Genomic DNA, 20,977 nt, shown 5'->3' with positions numbered 1-20,977 from the left:
GGTTGTCATTGACGAAGGTCATATCTTGACGAAGGTCATCTGCTATGCCGAAATATTTGTCAAAACGATTTCATTTCATCTTGTTCGTATATTATTATCTTTTATCAGTATTGTTGCACAAATCGTTAGACTTTCATTTATACAAAAGGACTAGAGCCGTAAAAACATTTTAACTAAATTACTATTGGTTTTTCTATTGATATATGTATGTGTAGTTATATTGTTTTACGACGCATGATTTCAGCGGCTTGTACGAGCTTCAGCTTCATATATATTTGTTATTTAATGATTATCTGGTAATCATTTAGATAATATAAATAGACAGCATATTAACTAACACAGCAACCAAGAACTGGTGTTGCAGTAAACGGACGATTAATCCTAATTAAATAACACTGTACTGAAACTTATTGAACTCCCCGTTAACCATCTATTAAAGAATACTCCAAACACTCATTTCCTTATTAAGCTGTCAAAATTAACTTGAAGAATAGTACTTGTTTCAAAGATACAATAGATCATAATGTTACTTCAATAAAACAGATACAAGGATAATTTGTAAACAAAACAAATTTAGATGCAATGATGACTTAGTAGTTCAATAGTTTTATATTATTGTTTAATAGAATTGACAAGAGTTTTAACTAACATGCAATTTGATGACTCTTTGTGATATGCTTCAAACATGCTCAATTTTGTTTGAGACTCTTGTTTAGAAAGTCTGTACACAGTAAATGGGGGATATACTTTAAAACCAATTTCGTAATTGTTGTACATGACTGTTATTTAAATATGACAATCTATTTCAACACTTAATAGCAGGATATTTTATTGAAACCGATTAACTGAATTATTCTAGCTGTGCTTTATCAATAAACCTTTGAAAACAGTATTTGTTAGGCTGCGACACTTACTCTTGAACTTGAATTCAACAACAAAAGTACTATGCATTTCTCTATAATTCTACATTGATTTCTGTTATCAGATTGCTATTATAATAAAGACCCAAAAAAAAATACTATAAATTATGCTTTTTTTAAATTATCCAACAACATTTCTAGACGAAACACTTGATAGGAAGTCCATAGGAATCGTTATAGAGAAATGAATTCTATTACGCATCTCATGGGAAAACATCTTTTATCAATATTGAAAAATATCTTTTTTAAACAATTTTCATTGTATGAATATATATTAGAAATAAATTACCGAACGAATACATCACGTCAGGAAGAAATTTCACATATAAAATCCTGGGACAAAAACAGAACCAAAGACAGATATTTACAATCAAATAAGTGATTTGACAATCGATGTCTTAACGAAAATTGCTGTTTTATGTATCACTGGTGGCTAAGGGTTTAATAACGACAGTAACGACCACAAAAAGTTTATTCATGATACTAAGCATCAGATACAAAATCTTTAAATCATTCAAAGCTCAAAACTAAACGAACAGCAAAATTGTTAAACACATAAAAACGTTATCAGTGGTTATCTTTTGTTGAAACTTTATATTTTCTTGTCCTCATAAATAATCTGGTATTGATGTCAGATAACTGATAGTCCCTTTGATTATTTTACTTGAAACTTATTTTGGAATCTGGGCGAAAAAAAGGCGACAGATGCCAGAGGAACAATGAAACTCAAATGTCAAATATAAGCTGACAACGTCATGTCTAAAATTGGAAAAGAAATACTTGTTTGGCTTTTTAACTATTTTGATCTGAGCGTCGCTGATGATTCTTATGGTGACACAACGCGCGTCTGTCGTATCAAATTCTAATGCTGGTACCTGTGATAACTATATACAAATAATAGTACACAAAAAACAACACAGAAAACTCTGAGCAAAATGAACCTCACCAAAATTTGAGGTGATCTCATGTGCACCGGAAGGGTAAGCAGATTCTGACTACACTTTGCACCCGTCGTGTTGTTCATTTTAGTATGTACCCGCGTTAATATGTCTAGTTCTGTAGGTCAAAATCTGGAAAATGGGACTAGATTGTAGTTACTACAATAAGAATATATTTGTTACCATCTTTGAAAGAGATATTCGATAACGGCCAACCAACTCGTGTTGGCGTTAGTAAAACTTACGAAGGGATTATTTCAACTTCTTCACGTGGAACTCATGTGAGCAGCAATTTTCTATCAAGGAAATCATGATAGGAAATACAAGGCATGGAATATTTTCAACTTGAAGATATCTACTCCGTATGCAGGCGCTGCTGGATTGTTCCTACATAGAAATGGAAAGTTCAATCTCTTTTGTCGTTAAGTTTTGTTTTCAACCGAAACGCATTATTAATTTGTAGACGTGAGTCAAGATTTGAGGCATACTTAACTGTATCTGTTGTATCCTTATCTCAAGTTCGATTTTATAAATGTGTTTAACATTGTCACCAAATTTGTAAATAATAAGTTAGAGAACATCATCTTTATAGTCGATATTTCGGTTTCCTACGACGTTACAGTGTGATGTGAGGTTTATATTCACAAAGAAACAAGTCGACAGGAAGTTGAGCACATTTTGTTCCCGTGTGAATGCCAATATTTTGTTGGAAAAACACGTCCTCTAAACATAGCAAATATGTTGTATATCAAGAAATCAAGCATCTCGATGATATCAGTTTCAGAGAATTTGTTGTTTGAATCAGAATGTTTTTACAAAGTAGGATGTCACCTTCCTTAGACAAGATACTTGTATCTACGTTAACCATCCTTTTTTTATGAATTAATCGAAAAATCAAGGCTTTATATGTTGAAGATTTTATGCAGACATGTAATGCGTATTAAGTTGTAGAGGAAAGGGGCGGGGTTACTGCAGTAATAACGTATACCTTAATACTTCTTTTATTTATTTTAAGTAGCAAACTTCTTACTATTTCGAACAGATTTGGTTTTTGTACAAAAAATCTTATGGTCTCTCCAAGTTCATTTTTTTGTGTATTATTTGTTTTTCCTTTTGCAACTTTAGATCTTTATATCACAAATATGAAATGGTTATAGATTACGACTCCAAATAGTTATGGTCAATATAAGTACAATCAGATTGATATTTATAGCTTTAAGAAAGATTTGTACACTGAATACGAGAATATTTCAATAGTGTTACTTGAAACTAAATTTCCTTTTTCTTGATTGTGTAATAATTCTAATGTTTACTTGAATGTACTTTGATAGTGTAAATTCTAGAAAGACCATTCGTGAACCGTTTCCATTGATGAATTCGATTAATGATGAAAAACTGCACATCAAAATGTGTTAAACACAACGTTTCATTATGATTCACAAAATTTGAATGTAAGTTTCATATAGTCATGTCGTTTTAGGCCATAATTTCACATACGATGTCATTATCATGTTTTTTGCAAGTGCAAGTGATAATAATGTCACATAAAAAATGACGCATTTTGCATATCGTTTTTGTTAGCAACAATTATTCCCGAAATAAATGAACGTTTAATTTGCTAAAACGCACAATCTCTATTTGTATAAGATTTTTTTTGTCAAAATCAGTTTTAAATAAGGATCTTTGCAACAATATATGCCAAACGCAGCTTTTTTTATTAATTTTAAATTAGAATGCTGCATGATATAGTGAAAATCCAAAACATTTTAAATTTTCATCAGGTATTAGTATTTTTGTAATGATATATTAATACCTGGTGAAAATTTAATACAGCAACAATAACGATTTAACCCTCGCACCCCTCTGAACGAGATACACGTATTAGATAATGCTAAAAATTCATTTACTAATTATATTCAATAAAAATGGAAAAAATAAAATATCCATAACAGACCTTGCAGACTTCCTTTCAACAATGTAAACGTTCAGACAAGAATTAAAAAAATCTTTTTGTCCCGTATAACCGCATAGATTGAATTATTGAACTTATTATAACCCAACCAAAGTATAGAAGGACTTTGATTTAAATATCAATATAAAACAAGAAGTGTTTTATAGCCTTACTGCTAATTCGCCTTGTCATGTTAGGGATTTGTTTGGTTATGTTTAGAGATTTAAACAAGTCATGCGAAGAGGGAAATCATGTTTAATTTCCTGTGGAACTTACAAATGAAATCGTATTGTCTGTCTTGCAAATTAAATGAAACCGATTACTTGAGAACTGTCAAAGCGTGTTCTTCCAGGGGACCTTCCTTGGCGATAAGATTTCCTATGTTCGATTGGATTTTTGAAGTATTTATTTAGACAGCTTTAGACGTAGAGTAAATTGTGGGTAACATCAAATGTCATGAAATATCGATACTAGAATGTATAACTTAATGTTATAAAAGGCGAATTCCCAAAGGGTCCACAGTTTTGATGTTAGATTTTTTGTTGATTAAGATCAAGTTGAAGATAGTTCGTCCATATCATATTTAGGACAATCCACTTCAGTGGAAAAGTACAACCAATTTATTTAGATAAAACTATTTGGAAAACCCTGAGTGGAGAAGCCCAACAGTGAAGAACAGGAGATAGAGTATACGTATATCGATTAGATAGCCACCAAAACGCACTATAAAATAAGAAATGAAAGGTACAAAAGGGATACCAAAGAAAAAGGGACAGCCAAACATAAAAAAGAAGGAAGAAAACACGTTAAACCATGGAAGAAACCCTTTGAAAAGACAGCACACATACGATCATTATATAAGTTAATATTCATGGTCAAAATCAAATATTAAATTAAATAAAAAAATTAAGGTTCAAAGACAATACCATAGTTATTGCAGACAACAAAAAGATAAAGCAACAAGTTAAAAAGTATAAATATAGGGGATGAATTATCATTATCAAAGGGGCATGCAACTATATACCCAACAACAACAAAGAACAATGGTGTGAAAACCTAAAGACTACGATACAATGCTTTACACACATATAAAAGATTGTCATGTGACTAGATAAAGTTACACTGCCTATATTTCTATGATTAGTTTTTTTTAAAGCATTTGATAACTACTTGTCGATTGTGTATAAGAAAGTCATGAAAGATGCAAAAAAAGTTATGAACATGTGCAATGGCAAAAGTGAATTTGTGAAAAATATATTTGATGCGTTTCCCTCAGTTCAATTTGTTTTTTCAAATGATTTATAAATTTCGAACAGCTTCTGTTGCCTTTATATATCAGGGGGGAATCAAACGATGAAATTAGTCGTTGCTCTTTGGAGAACTCATGTCATCATGTATGAACTTCCAGAGAGGAGGAGAAGCAGCTTTACATACTTGACTTAAATGAACATCTTTGTAAATTATAAACTGTTTAATCTCGTATTTTACTATACAGATACATAAGTATGTGTAGAAATGTTTCTTTTATGTTTTATATACACCATTGACATCTATCCTTTAGTTTGCCTTTCATTCGTGAAAGTGTAGCTGTAAACAATCACCATGTTCTTTATAGTTGTGTTATTATGTTGTTATTATGTCGTTGGGGTGTAGCTCACGGATGTGAACTTTTCTTTCTTCTTATACTCATATATCTAAACATGATTGTAAATATTTGCGTTTAATGAGAACCCAAAGTAGCAGACGTTAACAAATCAGGTAGGGTTTGTAGTGATCTATGCTGGATAAATAGTTCCTTTACCTAAGGGACTTTCAAAGACGATGATACTTAATTATGAAAATTTTACATATTTTGGATAAAGTTTTAATGTACGATTAAATACTAGTACTGTTATGTCAGAAAAAGTAAAATCACCAAAAAAACTGAACTCCAAGGAAAATTGCAAGTGGAAAGTCCCTAATCAAAAGAGAAAATCAAAAGCTGGAACACATCAATCGAATGGATAACAATTTTTCTGTTCCTGACTTGGTACAGACATTTTCTTATGTAGTAAATGGTGGTTTGGACCTGGTTTTATAACTAGCTAAACCTCTTACTTGTATGACAGTCGCATCAAATTCCATTATATTGACAATGGTGCGCGAACAAAATAAACAGACATAATAGGATAAAATGTCAACTAGAGGCTCTAAAGAGCCTGTGTCGCTAACCTTGGTCTATGTGAATATTAAACAAAGGAAGCAGATTGAAAATTGACTACAAAGGTCAATAACTCCTACAGGGGTCAATTGACCAATTCGTTCATGTTGACTTATTTGTAATTATAATCCTGGTACTTTTGATAACTATTTGCTGAACATTATTGCTGTTTACAGTTTACCTATATCTATAATAATATTCAATATAATAACCAAAAACAGCAAAATTTCCTTAAAATTACCAATTCAGGGGCCGCAACCCAAAAACAGGTACTCCAATTCATCTGAAAATTTCAGGGCAGATAGATCTTGACCTGATTAACAATTTTACTTCATGTCAGATTTTCTCTAAATTATTTGGTTTTTGAGTTATAAGCCAAAAACTGCATTTTACCCCTATGTTCTATTTTTAGCCGTGGCGGCCATCTTGGTTTGATGGCCAGGTCACCGGACACATTTTTTAAACAAGAAACCCCAAAGATGATTGTGGCCACGTTTGGATCAATTTGGCACAGCAGTTTCAGAGAAGAAGATTTTAGTAAAAGATATATAAAATTTACGAAAAATGGTTAAAAATTGACTATAAAGGGCAATAACTCCTAAAGAGGTCAACTGACCATTTTGGTCATGTTGACTTATTTGTAAATCTGACCTTGCTGAACATAATTGCTGTTTACAGTTTACCTATATCTATAATAATATTCAATATAATAACCAAAAACAGCAAATTTTCCTTAAAATTACCAATTCAGGGGCCGCAACCCCAAAACAGGTTGTCCAATTCATCTGAAAATTTCAGGGCAGATACATCTTCACCTGATTAACAAATTTTACCCAATGTCAGATTTGCTCTAAATGCTTTGGTTTTTGAGTTATAAGCCAAAAACTGCATTTTACCCCTATGTTCTATTTATAGCCATGGCGATCATCTTGGTTAGTTGGCGGGGTCACCGGACACATTTTTTAAACTAGATACCCCAATGATGATTGTGGCCAAGTTTCAAATAATTTGGCCCAGCAGTTTCAGAGGAGAAGATTTTTCTAAAAGATTACTAAGATTTACGAAAAATGGTTAAAAATTGACTATAAAGGGCAATAACTCCTAAAGTGGTCAACTGATCATTTTGGTCATGTGACTTATTTGTAGATCTTACTTTGCTGAACATTATTGCTTTTTACAGTTTATCTCTATCTGAAATAATATTCAAGATAATAACCAAAAACAACAAAATGTCCTTAAAATTACCAATTCAGGGGCAGCAACCTAACAACGGAATGTCAGATTCATCTGAAAATTTCAGGGCAGATAGATCTTAACCTGATTAACAATATTACCCTGTGTCAGATTTGCCCTAAATGCTTTGGTTTTTGAGTTATAAGCCAAAAACTGCATTTTACCCCTATGTTCTATTTATAGCCATGGCGGCCATCTTGGTTAGTTGGCGGGGTCACCGGACACAATTTTTAAACTAGATATCCCAATGATGATTGTGGCCAAGTTTGGTTAAATTTGGCCTAGTAGTTTCAGAGGAGAAGATTTTTGTAAAAGTTAACGCAGGACGACGACGGACGACGACGGACGCCGGACGCCGGACGCCAAGTGATGAGAAAAGCTCACTTGGCCCTTTGGGCCACGTGAGCTAAAAAAGGGGTACAGCGTTGATCATTACATGTTATAATCGTAATCACTATAAAAACAAAGAAAAATGTAACAAAAAAGCACAATAAGGAATAAATCAAATTTAACAGCCTTATTCATTGTATTTATCTATGTTAAATTTAAACATAAAGAATTGAAAGATTGTAAGTACTGTGACATTATCCTTACTCTGACAGGCACATCATGGTTAGGTTAACATTACCTCTGACGTAGAATCGCGCGTTTGACGAACATGTAAACGTCATACAGATAGAAATGAAATAATTGTGTCGTTCAAAGAATGAACAAAATATATATCTAAAGCATATCCGTTATACAATCTAAATACTTGTATTGTATGCAAATTTGCCCGCTATTTTAAATACTTGACGTCACAATTTAAATGTGATTGTTGCTTGATGTCAAAAGATGATTCGGAGTAGATCTAAGGTCATTCGGAGGAAAGATTCAGCTAAATACCAAAAGTGTGAATACGTTTATTAGAAGTTTTTCTTGTCCTTCTTGGCGCTTACCTATATGCTTATTGTGAATTTCTTCTCAAAAACAAAAAAAAAGTTTTCAAAGAAACACAAAAAGAACAGTATTAGCAAATATGAAAGAACAGAATACAAAAATTATTATAGAACAATAACAAAACGGCGTGATGAATAAGTACAGAGCAACGTCATATGAATTAAAGAAACACATTTTTCCCGAAATGTAAATGTGTTAACGATTGCTATGGTAAAGATTGATATATATATATTAAAAATATCTTGAGTATATAAAAAAGAAGATGCGGTATGATTACCAATGACACAACTATCCACAAAAGACCAAAATGACACAAACATTAACAATTATAGGTCACCGTACGACCTTCAACAATGAGCAAGGCCCATACTGCATATAGTCAGCTATAAAAGGCCCCGATAAGACAATGTAAAACAATTCAAGAGAGAAAACTAACTATGTTATTTGGAACAAAAGTGTTTCAATGAACTGCTAACTTGAACTGCACCAATGTCACACAGGCACTCGTCTCAGAAAAAAAATCCTACATACCTTTGTAAAGGTATATAGAACATTTTTCTGAGACGAGTTCCTGTGCATTCTCATACTGTTCTCAGAACTAGTAAGATATTCCCTTTTGAAAACATCATGTGTCCATCTCAGTGATATACCTTTATACAAAATTTAATGAGAAAACGTCAATTCATCATATTGCTATCTGATCAGCAAGTTTAAACATAATCCGGTATATTGTACCAGTACATTAACCGACTGACTGTTACTTTCTCTAAGAAGCTAGGTCATTCTGAATAGATAATTGGTTAAAACAGCATTTCATATCACTAATGACCAACCCCTTAGAAATCCATGCATTAATAAAACTAGTGTATGATTTGATGAGACAAACAGATAAACGCAAGCAATGTCAATATACAAACTACTGTAACATCTTGTTTCTAGTTATAGGAAATCGTTTGAAGTATATAAAGATCTATAAACAAACTGAGCCATTTTCATTTGTATAGTTTCGCGTTATTCTATCATAAAGAAAATATCAATCTTCTCTCGCGTAATTTCATAAATATACCAATGCCCTCATATTAATGTTAATGTGAGTTGAGCCTGAAGGTCTAATAAATACATTCATATATTGTCGGGAAATGAATTATTATTTATTTTTTCGAGGTTTAGAAAGGGAAGAAAAGCTAATCTTATTTCTATGTTCCTCCGAAATGTTAAAAAAATGAAAAGGGTTTTATTCACTTCTTTAGTAGTATTTCAATATGTGGGGCATGTGTCAACGAGACAGAAAACCAATAAGATAATGTCTAGTAGTTCAGACCGTAATATTTCGTATTTCATTTTGGGTATGATGTTTATATTTGAATTAAGCTGAATATTAGACACACTATCGAAGCTGTTTGTGTATGTAAATGTTGCGGTTTTAAATGTATGAAGTTGAGAATTATAATTAGGCAAGAAAAAGTATATCCGTTCGCACATCCGCTTCTATTTAAGTTTCGATGGCGCACGGATCGCCAACAGAGCCTGAAATTATCTCTGCAATACCTACACCAAACCGTTCGTAAAGGTTAATACTTATATTTAGTTTCCCTCGATCTGTTGTTCTATATAATAATTACATTGCACTGTACATGCTATATTATCTCCTCAGATAAAAGAGTCACTTTATATTAGTGGAGTGGTATTTGCAACAGGTGAAATAGTTCGATTTAATTAGAATGTATGGAAGTCGTTTACAATGTGCATTTTTAATGAATGCTATTTTAAGTGAAGTTATTTGCTTTAACTTATAATAATTTTATGTAAATATTATTAAACAATTATCTGGTTTCAAATAAACTAAATTGTAATGAGCTGTTTTCTAATGAAAAATCTAGAAGAGAGGCGGAGATACCAATAAAGTGACAACACAATGGCAAAAAAAAATTAACAACGAAAAATAAATTCACAAAACAACGAATTATAAAAAAAATAACATATTATCTATGTTAATGTATTATTTTGACTTCTATTATAGTTTACGAGAACAATTTTATTATCGACGAATTGGGTTTGGGTGTTGGTGGCCATCTTGCATAGCCGATAGACAAAAAAGTAATACATATGTTCATAAACAATTGTACAGATAAAAAATGAAGTTATCGCTCATGTCATCAAGAATTTTAAGGCGTAAACAAAAGAATATTTTTAACTTTTTACAGCAAGACCTAATTGTTATTTTTTGGTTACCAAAACTATAAGTATGCATTCCCAACTGGAACATTTGATGAATTCCATAAAATTGACTTAGCGTATTTAAGAATATTTCTTAAAGATTTGTATTTATGCACGAACGATTCTCAGAAAATATACAATATTATTATATATACGTAAACAAACTGATTAGGTAAAAGTAATTCCACATTTATTTTTTTATTTTTTTATTTTTTGCTTTGCTTCCAAAAGATAGTTTAACATTTTGAGCACCACTAAATAGTTTAATATTTCATTCTAAGTGTTCTCACATCTTAACAAGGAGATGATTTAAATGTGAAACATGGAGTAAGTCATGTGGCAGCAACCCACCAGAAAATGAACCAAAAATAACCATAAAGGAGATACACAGTAGATATCTGTAACTTTTAATAATAAAAATAAAAATTATAATAAACTTTTTTGTAATTAAAATAGAAAAAAGGAAAAGATCCTTTTGTAATTAAAAAGGAACGAAGGTAAAGACGTATTGAAATCGTATAAATCCTAATGTTCATTGAAATTGAATAGTGCATATGTAATGTGATATACTGCATGTCTTATTATGAGTTTATGAGTTTTCATTTTCTTATTTATTCAATACAGATGGTTTACACTAATTAGTACGATCACTTTGGATAATAAACTCATCAAGACAGATTATACAAACCAGATTACAAATGATCAACATGCGTGTTTAATTCCGTACATCCTATGGTGAAATATTATTAAATTAATAGATAAATGATGAAATGTTTGTTAGTCCAAAAAAAGATATCTGAACAAAATTGATATTGGTTGCCTAAAACGATTTATGTACTCAATTAGTGCATATTAAAATCATTAATATCCCAAAACCTGTATATTCATTAAAATGACTTTGTTCGCCAAATGTACAGTAATTCAAACAAAAAATAATTTAACTGCTAGTCGTAATTATGTGTCAGAGCAGGGGATTGTAAAACGAAATCTGATGCTGTAAAAATATTTCTTTTAGACGAGTGCACTTTTCCACAGAGTTCCTACACAGAGTGCGTACATAGCTGATATATGCATAAAGTAAATGATGTAAGTATATAAGTTAATATTAAATTGTAAAATCAGTCTTGTTCACCGGTAATTTCACATTTAGTGAAAAAAAAGTTAAAACTATAAAGCGATACTTTTACTGAATTTTTTTTCAATAGGACATAAACCACAAATCCCTTAGTAACAATATTATATTCTCCGGAAATTGTGCTGACATGGTTATTTGCAATACTTTTATTGTATATATAGATATATATAAAGACAAATTTTCAAAATTAATATTGTTATGCACGTATAAATATTGTGTATGTATAAGGTTAAATAAAAAAAAAATACCGAGCTCTGAGGAAAATTCAAAACGGAAAGTCCGTATTAAATATCAAAATCACTTGAAAGCTCAAACACATCAAACGAATGGTTAACAACTTTTATATTCCTGACTTAGTACAGGCATTTTCTTATGTAGAAAATGGTGGATAAAACATGGTTTTTAAACCTATTGCAATTGTGATTTGTACATGAAGCATTACACTTAACGTAAAAAAAAATTGGGAAAGAACAGCAATTAACATAGATTAAAAGTGCTATTATCTATCTATATGTAAAAATAAGCAGTCTGTTTTTTGATACCAGTAACAGTCATAGTTAACCTTATCTAAGCTTATGTATACTTTTCAGCAGCCATACCTATAGCTATGTAAAATATTTTTTCAACTAAAATCTTCAAAAGATTTTTAACTAACCGCCAGCCATCATTATATATACATTAAACAAAAAATCGAGAAAAAAAAATTTGACACTCTTATCTTATGTAAACTGTTAACATTATAAAATGGAAAGACTTAAAAAATCTTCCATGTTAATAAAATATGGTTATTGATATCGAATCAAATATAAGCGTTTAGCACCAATCTCTTTATACGATTGATACCTGTTTCTGGTATTACCTTTATCAGAAACGCATACCCGAATACAAAGTTGGTAAAGCCAATGATTTATAATGTCTAAGAGGACCACAACAACGAACGCATAAACCCTCTCTTCTTGTGGTGAACTAATTTAAACGGTACCAATGTTACTGCATAAGATGCATATTTCGACAATTGAATTAAGCAAACAATTATTACATACTTTACAAAATGATGATTTAAAAATGTATATATCAATTTGATTCATAGCAATTTCAAGGTACTGGTTATCCTACGCACATAGCAAAATCCTTGCATACTATGTAGCCGGAATTAAAAAAAGAAATGACACAAATCATAGGCAGCCAAAAACATAATAGTGGGAAATATATCTTGTCTTCTTTGCACTAAGATTAAGGAGACAACAGCGTCATTTTCTCTATATATTCACATTCTCCAGGTATAAATTATGTTCGACTTTTAGTCACATTCAACAACAACTTAAAGCAGCAAGAGTCACCTGTTCTGTTTATTTTGTATTGGCAAGACGGTCCGAGAACACAATTAATTTGTAGTGCATTTCTTTTAGAACATAAATGAAAATAAAAAAAAATCACACCTGCGCTTTCTCAATGAAACTTTTGCAGTGTGTTGTACTACTTTTGGGACAAATTATATCAAATTTATAGAAAACTTCATCGCATCTAACTCAAAATATGGACAATTTTATGTTTAGGGCGTCTTGAAATCTTTTGACAGCTTCCAAAGTGCTCATTTTCAACCTTTTCAGCTGGACCAAATCACTACTTTCCTTTAAAATTCTGAACCAAAATTTTTTTTACAGTGTAATTTCATCCCCCTACTTGCAATTTGAGGCATTGAACATGAAGAAATAAATTTGGAAGGGGTATAAAAATTAATGGCAAGTAACCCACTGTCAACACTAGGGACTATATTTGTTGACGAAAATCAAGGGACGACAATGGTGGTCTCGGACCAGATAAAAGAAGGGATGTTTACAAACGCCGAACAAACTATGTGCTAAAACCTGGGTATAATGTATACATCAAATGGAAAAAAATATTGTTGCTTTTCTTAGTCTTCCAGAATAAATTGTACTTGTGTGTCACTATTTATGAATGGGTGTTTTGTTTGTTTTGATTTATTTTAAACAAATGAGATGAAATGCAGTAGTATTCACCGTGACACACTTTTGTTAGCTAATTATCATTTTGCTCGTTTTTATAGTGAAAACAGTAATAGCATTGTCCGTAACGAAAGTGTTGTAATTAGATTTGCAATGGTGTAAGATGAATGATGATGATGCTATCAAATATAAACGGTTAAGCAATAAATCAGCTGATTTTAAAATAGATTGTCTGACATTGTTTTTTCATCCAGGTATGACCTGTTCGGCATAGTCAGCTGTTGTGAAGACAACATATACCGACAGAGAATGTAATCATGTGTGTCACTAGCAATTATCTATGTCGTCTACTGTATCGTTATGTAACTCAACCTAACTCCCGTATCCTTCCGCCCCTTAATGTTGTATGCTTTTTTTATTATGTAAATATATTTTACGTTATTCTGGTAAATTGTTAAACTGTTTTGTAACGTATAAACTTCCCCCGCACAGACAAGGTGTTCGCTATTACCGAATTAATACTTTGTTTGATAATTATTTCAAGTCATAAGCAACATTATGTGCTGACAAATAGCTTAGGAAGCAAACTATTTCTGTCAATTATCAGTCTCCATTGGCGCAACGTTTTCTTATCATTTACATTGTATACAGTGATCAAAACCAATTAAGATAAACCAAGGCATAAACATGGCAGTTAACTATCAAATAAAAATGCCTATCCTAAAATTGCGTGTGAAACTTTTGCACAACATGTTAATAATAAAAAAAATAAAAAAATCTATGTTATGTGTGTTAAGGAATTTTTATTTGAAAATATTAATATTTCAATAAAAAAAAAAACTTAAAGAATTAGCAAATTTTACTTTCTTTCTTTCTTTTTTGAGAGTATTTCACGAGTATAAGATTCAAGTTATAACTTCATTTATTTCTACAGGATCAAATAAAATATCGAAAATACATTAGTTACTACTATAGACTGAAGAAACACAAGTAATGTATAGGCAGTTTATCGGTATAGATGTCTACTAATAAAAAAAATAACGTATATGTTAGTTTTATCTCTTCCATTTAAGTTATAAACAAATAAAGAAAAGAAAAAAATCAAAGATAAAAAAGAAATTAAAGTTCAACCAATTACTTATTTTTGTATATATTCAAAGAAATATTGATTGTAATACCAAATTAAATTACTTACCTAAATTAAGAAATCATACTTCAACAGAAGTAGCTAGTTCCATTCGAGCTTCGCTATGTTGATCAATGCCTCAATAATTATGAATATCCAGGAAAATGTGTACTTAATTTTACCGGGGGTGTCTCTCTGCCAAGTTGTTAATCAGATGCATCCGTATACAATGCATAGTACAACATGCAGTAGTTCCATGTCTAATTATTACAGACACGTAGTTACGCATCGTTAACAAGAAAATTGCGCGAAAATATGCTAAACAATATAATAGTATAATTTACGGTAAATGGTTCTGACCTTTACGATATTAGAATTTGTAAACTATGTTATTTGGGAGTTTATTTCGTTGATTATTACATTTATAGATGGCCAGTTGTTTTTCAAATGATTTTCATACGATTCGACATGATACTAAATGGTACATTACAAAATCGAACATTAACACTGGAAAGAATAGCCATGTGTCATCAGGAATTACAACGTTATTAAGTTATTAACAATAATGTGTTCTGTAAAATATATTTTCCATGAATACAGACATATTATATTTGTCATAACTGAGAAATTAACAAAATACGCTAATGTTTCAAAACATTGTCGGTGTATAAAATTGTTACTTTACTAAAGTCAGTAGTAAAAAAAAGAAAACTAGTAAGTATTTACATTAGAAACCTCGTTCCAAAACATTAATATTGAATGTATATTAACAATCATAAATAAATGAATTAACTACTGAATGCAAATCTGTGATAATTGGTTTATTATACAAACGAACGAACAAAAATTGTTTAAAAATAAGGTGCCAATGAGACTGCCAATTGACAAAATTCTATCAACATAAATGCAATAAACGTCCAGTAGCAAATAGTACATGCATATTCATGTATGCGAACCTTTGATCTATGGATTTATAAAGGGAACTTCTCTGCAGGTAACGATTATATATATAAAAAAAAAAAGAAGATGTGGTATGATTGCCAAGGAGACAACTATCCACAAAAGACCAAAATGACACAAACATTAACAACTATGGGTCACTGTACGGCCTTCAACAATGAGCAAAGCCCGTACCGCATAGTAAGCTATAAAAGGCCCCGATAAGACAATGTAAAACAATTTAAACGAGTAAACTAGCGGCCTTATTTATGTAAAAAAAACAAATGAACGAAAAACAAATATGTAACACATAAACAAACGACAACCACTCAATTACAGGCTCCTGACTTGGGACAGACCCATACATAAATAATGTGACGGGGTTAAACATTTGAAAAGAAGGTATCTATATAGAACAAAAAAGTTGTTATACCTTTAGTAATGATGGTCAGTACTGTCAGGGGCAATATTAGAAAAGATTTTGAAATTTATAGAAAAAGCCAGTGCCATTTTGGAGTTATTCTGAAAGACGTAATGTCTGTTTCCTTTTTGTGTTAAACATCTGAATTAGAGTGTGGATTTTGTATAAAGCAGGATTCACATTCACATCACATTAGCATGTTCACTTCCTGCATGATACTTATCTATGCATTTAACATGTTCTACTGAACGTGACACTACAATTTAATCATTATTATTATTTCTATCATGTACTTTATGCCTCTTCGCCTTACTTCTCTTAAAAACATGTTATATTTGAATTATTTATAAACGGTGTGCATAAAAAATTTAAAAAAACACTGAATAACTCTTTCGAGGGTCCAAATTTACATTAAAGTCTATTGCTAAACTAAATTTCATCCCTATCCAAAATAACTATTCTTTCCGAAGGCACTTACAAATCAACCCTTCACCCCTGTCGTCCTAACTTGCAGAACCTATACATGCATGTACTGTTTTATGGCTTTAATGGTTTCTCATCCTGCCATATGCTGGCAATAATTGTCACTGGACGTTAAGCAATCTATTATAACCAAGTAATCCAAACCGCTTAACGTATGAAAGGAAAGTAACTCGTATCAACTGTAGAGTCAGATTGGGTTCATCGAGTGTCTCCTTTTCATTTACTTGACGATTTCAAATACCTTGAACCGCGGTTAACAGTAATAAAAACGTGGTACCCGCGGTTTCTCCATCATACGTGATTAAAACAACGTTGCAAACGAATAACGTTAAGTCATTATATATAATTGTGTTTTTGTTATTTTATTCGCCTTTGTCAGATAAGTGTAATAACGTATTCACAGATAGGACAAATGACCACTAAATGACAAGTATAAAAGAAGTTTAACAACTATTTACCAATTATATCTTTCTGCTGATCCCAAACGAAGGTTATTGATGGTTCCATAAAAATGGAAATTGTTTTTGTGTTGAAGCTTCCTATTACTTATTTTTATAACTCAGTTTTTTTTGGAGGCAATTTACAAGAAAGTTGTAATTAAACTTGACGCATCCACGAATATTGAACAGGATTATAACTCATATCTTCACGTACTATTCTTTAATTGGATTTTGGGGTTAGAGGTAAAATTGATATATACAACGCGTCAATGTGCCAACAATCAATAAAACATGGTCAAGAGAGTCTATAAAATCCATAGAACAAATTCAGGAGGGTCTATAAAATAAAACGGTATTCTAAGACGTTGTTTCTCCAGGGATCAGGGTTATACTGTTTTCACATAAACACAAATACATCATTCCTGTTGATAATGTTAAACTACAGGAGCCTATAATCATCTGCCAAAAAGAGAAATTCTTTGTCTTGTATCTAATTATCGGTCTTGGTAACTGTACATAATCATAATCATTACATTTTGTTATGCTTAGCGTAATAAAAGGTAGTTACCCCATACTGAACACAAATGACTCCTTGATTAAGATATTGAAGCAACCCCACTAAATGTCATATAACCGTACACCATGGAATAAATAAGTTACATGATTTTAAATCATGACACTTTTTCATTTCATTGTTTAGACATAATTTACACACCATACGAGACATTTGTATTATACATTTGAATGTATATGTATAATTATAAGATATAATATTTATACGTGCTTGCAAAAAAGGCAATAAACGTATTCTTTTTAAAAAATCATCTAGAGATAATGATAATGCCCACAACATACAAAATATGAAAAATTCCAATGCCATAACTGTTGTTTTTGTTTAAATTTTTAGCCTACAACGGTCGGTGTTTTTCTTTTTACTTGTTTCATATTTTGTCACTTCTGGGCCTTTGAATAGATATAGGAAGATGTGGTGTGAGGTCTACTTTACGGTATGAAATTCGATCATGGTAAAGTTTCACATCCTTGTCCTATGGTCTGTTGTTGACAATGTTGTCTCATTGGCAATTTTGCAAGATTTGTTTTATATTGACTTCAGAGGCTGTTAAAAGAGTGACATTTTGAGCACTGTTATTTTGTATTATATCAAGCATAGCAATTTAACCTTAATACATAAACAGGAAGTGAAATGTTTCTTTACACAACAGAATTTTTACATTTACTAAAACAATAACAAAAACGTATCCAACTACTTCAAACATGTATATGTAGTTACATTTTTTCATATACTAGTACATACTCTCAACTGCTTTTATAACATGAACTTTAGCTTATAATCATTGTTTTTTCTTCTGATGATGCAAATGTACTGCTAGAAAATGGATGAAAGGTAAATGTACTTTAGACGACACAAGGTATTCATGGTATTAGTACGAGTCAATTTAGAAGGAAAGTGTATACCTTTACAAAGCCATTTTCTTCATCAAAGTAAAATTTTGATACACGGAATGTCACTTTAAATTCGTTTAATATAGATCATCAAAGTATGTACTGAATATTTTCCTTATAAATAAATCGACGATATATTTCCAAAGAATCAATCAGTTGACATATCCCTACGATTTCAGGAAATAAGTTGAAAACCAGCTCTTTTGAGAAACTGACTTTTTAACGTACTTGCGAACTAAGGCAGTCTGCAAAGAAAATCTAACTAAAAGTAATTGTGATGCAAGACGCGTGTCGGATGATGAAACCAAACGTCAATACACTGTTCGAGTAATTAGTTCTGTGTTTCTACTATTGTTGAAAGGTTGCTCATGAAATAGAATACTCTCAATGCTTGAATTGTATTTGTCTGTTGTTTTTGTCTAACATGTTATATTCGTTTGCTATATAATTAGTACTACTATTTTATTTCCTCGTATATTTTTATGACAGTTTATAAATATTTCATACAAACCCAGGATGACTAATTAGCAATCGAAATGTTGGTTCTGAAAAGTGTGTCCACATTGGATGACGTACATAATGTTCCCACGTAGTTCATTGGTTGATTGCTTTTTGTTAAACCTTCAGTGGCAAATATTTCGTACAAACTCAGGATGACTAATTAGCAATCAAAATGCAGGTTCTGCAAAGTTGGTGTACATGGGATGAAGGAGAAAAGATGAGTATGTTGTAAGGGCAGTAATTTAAGTAGACTCAATATCATTTAAAGGTTTGTAGCAAGTGTTTTTGAACGTATAATGAGTGCTGTATTCTCCCTACACCAGTAGTGTATCGTATGTAACGTCCCCAAATCTGTTTTATACATTATATACGTGTACAACCAAATCGCACGACCCCTTAGCTTGAATTTGTAATATCGCATGGAAAAATTTCATGCAACATATCTATCTTTATACTCAATCCATCCATTAAGTCGTAGACTATAGTTAGAAGAACATTTCATATCAAATAAAATCTGACCGTGACTATATCAAAATATGGTCGTTACGTCTAAATGGATAAAGATTTTAGGTCGAAGTCATTTATGTTCGTTTTGCTTATAAAATATATCGTCCTTTAATTCTTTTGGGACACACAACAATCATGAATCCGTTTATTTCTTAACTGCTATATCGAACGCTATTTTGAATAACATAGCTTCCTAAGAACTCGACGTTGTACCATATAATAGATAATATGTTTATTACCTTCAGATATCTATATGATATATCTCGATTTTTCTTAAAACTAGTCTACTGTTGACATTTAATCTGACGGAATTTAATCTTATAAATCAAACATATACAACCAATTTTATGATGAACAAAACGATTTCCATTCCCAATTTTGATGTTCCTTTCTATTGATGACAATGTTGAAATGAAGACTCCTAAAGTTTTACTTAAATAAATATACCGAAGATATATCATAAGTTTTACCATATATTTATGAACTCAAAATATATGGAAGTTTTACTCCTATTCAATAACTGCTCGGAACCATTTTTTATGTTGAAATGTATGTAACAAAATTTGAAATAATACGTACATGGGACAGCAAACAAACGATACAAACAAAGAAGAATTTTTAAAATTCAAGATATGCTTCAATAGTAGACAAGTCTCAATAAAAATATATCAAGATCTATATCTCTCGAGTCTAAAAATGATCCTGTTTTCAACATCCCATGGACCCAAAGCATTATTTTGATACGGTATTACATTTTCATATTAAGAAATGTGTACGTTCCCCAATCCAAATTATAGGTCGATGAACCATATTAACTTCATTATGTCAATGTAAAGCTTTTTATGGCATGCAATTTCAACTTATCTTTTTAGCCCTTTTTTGTTTCTATTTTCATAAGCCAGAACCAGTTTAAATACTAGTAGTATGCAACGATATCATTTAACATGGTGATGTGGTTTTTTTTAATAATTTTTGTGAATAAAACGTTTGCTCCCAAGTAATGTTCACGTATTCAGGTATTGCCGTAAATGATGTTATTACGAGTTTGGTTATAGGGCTGCCCCATGTAAACTGCATACGTGTTTACGAGTCAATAGTCTTGCTCATTTCCTTTAAGATGATAAAACTAACGAACAATATAACTATATTTATAGATTATCGTTGATCATCTCAACGAGATTGATTTTCTCGCTTGAGCTGGTACAGCGAAAGTGAGAAAAGCAATCGAGTTGAGATGACCAATGATAATCTATTTATCGCTATTTTACCTATGACGACGTTGTCAATTTCATGTCAATTTCGTTAGCAACGCCACGTGGCCTCCTTAGTTTCTAGTGATAATTATTCCATATCAAGCGAGAAGCATGATATGAAAATTATCACACAAAAAGATCAAAAGAAAAATGCACAAAATAGCGATAATGATAAATATGTCTAAATATCAATGAATAAAGTAAACATAAACTTCTCATCTAAGAAATATTGACATGTAAATAGGAATTAAAATAACCAATCACGAAAGCTGTTATTTCCTCTAAATACATCTTGTGGCAAGTACATGTTCATTAATTAGCCTGATAGGTGCCAAACAAATCA

The 20,977-nt window shown here is 31.2% G+C and overlaps 1 protein-coding gene across 1 annotated transcript in view; it reads right to left on the bottom strand.

Annotated features, from left to right (window-relative positions):
- The window catches only part of LOC134725970 (glutamate receptor ionotropic, NMDA 2B-like), a 43,590-nt gene extending 28,687 nt beyond the window's left edge, over window positions 1-14,903 (bottom strand). Inside the window, exon 1 of the mRNA XM_063590306.1 lies at window positions 14,696-14,903. The gene's annotated coding sequence lies outside the window, so the exon portion shown is untranslated. The remainder of the gene's footprint in view (window positions 1-14,695) is intronic.
- Between the last annotated feature and the right edge of the window lie 6,074 nt (window positions 14,904-20,977).

This window comes from Mytilus trossulus, chromosome 7 (assembly GCF_036588685.1).
Source record: "Mytilus trossulus isolate FHL-02 chromosome 7, PNRI_Mtr1.1.1.hap1, whole genome shotgun sequence".
In the NCBI taxonomy this organism is placed as follows: domain Eukaryota; kingdom Metazoa; phylum Mollusca; class Bivalvia; order Mytilida; family Mytilidae; genus Mytilus; species Mytilus trossulus.
Note: the sequence above shows the minus strand (reverse complement) of the source record. Positions and strands in the feature narration are given on the sequence as shown.